The sequence below is a fragment of the Helobdella robusta genome, assembly GCF_000326865.2.
Source record: "Helobdella robusta unplaced genomic scaffold HELROscaffold_5, whole genome shotgun sequence".
In the NCBI taxonomy this organism is placed as follows: Eukaryota; Metazoa; Annelida; class Clitellata; order Rhynchobdellida; family Glossiphoniidae; genus Helobdella; species Helobdella robusta.
The window spans coordinates 1,416,073-1,419,207 of NW_008705254.1; the positions used below are offsets into that span (position 1 = coordinate 1,416,073).

A 3,135-nucleotide genomic window follows, 5' to 3' on the forward strand; every position below is an offset into this window, starting at 1 on the left:
CATTAACGCTTTCCTTCAATCATTCACACGTGACTCGTCATATTCAGAATATTAATGACGGAGTGTGTGTGTCAGCCATAAATAACTTTACCATTATTGTTATTACTGTTTTATTATTATTATTATTATTATTAATGTTTTATTATTATTATTTTTTATTATTTTTCGTCCTATTATTCAGTTTAAATTTTCTACAATCCTTTGCGGAGCGCGTTGATGTAAAATATCGATCAGTCTCTTCTACAATAGATACACGTCTATTTTTACGTTTTTTAAACTTCATCATTCGTTTGCTCTATTGTTTGTTTGTTTTTTCATTCGTTCGTTCGTTTGTTCGTTAGTTAGTTTGTTTGTTTGTTGTTTGTTCGTTCGTTGGTTTTTTGTTCGTTTCATTTCGTTCATTTGTTCGTGATTCTGTAAAATCGTGCGTTTGTTATTTGGCTATCATTTCATACTTAAACATGATTTGTCATTCATTTACACATTCATTAATTTTTTCTTTTGCTTGCTCACTCGTTCACTCACTCATTCATTTATTCATTCACTCACCAATCCTGATAAATTATAGTTGTTTATCCATCTTCATTGATTCCTCGCTTCATTCCGTAATCCGTAGATTAATAAATATATCCGGACTTATAAACACACAGAAACTCACAGACATTCAGACAAACTCGCACACTCACAAGCAAAATGACCGACAGACAGACAGACAGACAGACTGACAGACACACATGTGATCAGATGTAACTGCAACAACATTTGATTTATATCCTATGGGCAAGCTCAGAGGAAAATAAATAGGCAACTTTTAATTATTTAAAATATGGCCGGCCCATAAACTATGATGAGTGCCAAGCCAAACCAACCAGCCACACCCCTCTTCTTAAAATTTCACGCTATATAAATGAATATTATAACTGTTGTAAATTTATGAATATTTATAATTCAACAAATACTTATATGGTTAAATAGTATATCTACTGTTTTACATATAAATATCTATAGTCTTCGTCTTCTTTCTTGAGCCTCATCCATTCAAGACATTGGTGACCATCGACCTCCACAAAACCCGATCTTTAACACTTCGTAGTGTGACATTCAACAAGTGACACAAGGACTTCACGAATGTTATTCGTCATTAACCAATATCTCTCAAATTTCTATAATGCGGCATATATTTATACGTTAAAACAAATTATAACAGCTGTTGGAAAGAAAGAATTTATAAATATTTATAACTTAATATGTATATATTTATGTGGTTAAATAAAGTAACGAATTAACAATCTATAAGTCTATATAATATAACAAACCTATATGATAGAAACAATCAATAATTGTTATAAATTTGGAAAATAATTTTCAATAATGATAAAAAGTAGCGATGTTAACAACGTGAAACAAGTCATTTTTGAATTCAAATAGGACATTCTGCTTTCATTATCAAATGTTTTTTTACTTTTATTCTTCGGAAACATCCATCTTCCAATTGAAAGAAGCCGTTATTACCAAAGACTATGGATTTTTTAGGGGGCCGATAAAATTATATAGCGCGCAACTAACAGCGGATTGATCTGCGTTTGATGACGTCTTTTCAACCCCTCTCATTTCATCTCGTAATTATTTTATTATTGTTGTTGTTCTTGCTGTAAATGTTTTTTATTGTTGTTATAATACTTTTTGTTATTATTATTATTATTATTGTTTTTGTTGTTTTTGTAGAAACGATTCATTTTATGAGCTGTTTATTAAAAAGAAGAATTTTATTTTAGAGAATAGTTTGAAAAATTTAAAAATAATTGAAACAAAAAAAAAGATGAGTAAAAATAAAACAACTACCGAAAAAACTATAACCGACTCCTCCTCCATTTTCGAGACCATCGTCCGCCGAGTATTCATTCGGTTAAATAGAATCGGTTCTTGACGAGTTCTCAGCGATTATTCGGTCGAATAAAAACGAATCTTGAAGAATGGTTAAATGAGATTAACCTTGGGATGTATTTATTGTGTTTCGTTAATCAATTTTCTTGCTGCTTTCTTTTTCATTTTTTTCTTGAATTAAAAAAACTAAAGTTTTAAATTATTATTATTATTATTATTATTATTATTATTATTATTATTATTATTATTATTATTATTATGACGATGACGAGGATGGTACGAGCAAAACTCTGACGAACTGAGTGATAATGGCGACGATGATGAAAGCGACGACGATGATGATAAATGATAATATTTCGAATACTCATGGTGGAAATTCCGCCATAATAAAAAGCCCTAATAGGGCGAGAACATATACCCATTGTAACAAATTATCTTCCTCCCAAAAAGCAGCCTCTCTCAACTACACATTATACGCATTAATATATCATAAAAGTTACTTCTGTGTGTGACAACATTACGACTAAATAATCACACAACACACGCACGCACACACACACGCACGCACGTACACACACACACACACACACAAACACTTACAGACACATACAGACACACATACATGCTGGCATACTTTTGTTCACTTGCCTGTGAATGTATATATTTACAAACCGGCACAATCATACTAATATATCCACTAACACATACACAGACTCACACAGACTCACACACACTTACACACACACACACACATACACACCATGATCAACTAGAATTTTTTAATGATCTCAAAATAGGCTTATATACTTTTATGATTATAAACTACCTCTGGCTGATTGCATTTTATTATCTTTTAGTCTGATATATATCTATGTGTGTGTGTGCGTGCGTGTGTGTGTGTATGTATATGTGTACGTGTGCGTGTAGGTTTGCATCTATACCCGGTTACTTAACTGCAACCGACGTCAAAGCAGGCGCCTCTAACCGTTACGCTATTTTGCCGTTGAAGTATGTATAGCGATGAAATGTTTATAGCTTAGTAGTTGGAGAAGAAAATGTTGGAATTAATTCAATTAAGAAAAATTCAAACAAATAAAAATTGTTTCGTTGGCTTCTGTGTGGTTGCATAATCTTCCTTAGCAGTAAAAAATTTTTTTTTTCGCGTGATTAAAAAGCTTTCGAGCATGGTATTTAGTTATTGAAAGGTTTTATTCATTATGGAGTTGTTGAGTGTTTGTATGCAAGTGAAAT

At 31.6% G+C, this 3,135-nt stretch overlaps 1 protein-coding gene across 1 annotated transcript in view; it reads left to right on the top strand.

The window, feature by feature from the left end:
* Window positions 1-3,135, top strand: part of HELRODRAFT_67859 (hypothetical protein) — a gene marked incomplete at both ends in the record, with an annotated part of 16,076 nt that overhangs the window by 9,985 nt on the left and 2,956 nt on the right. The window lies entirely within an intron of this gene.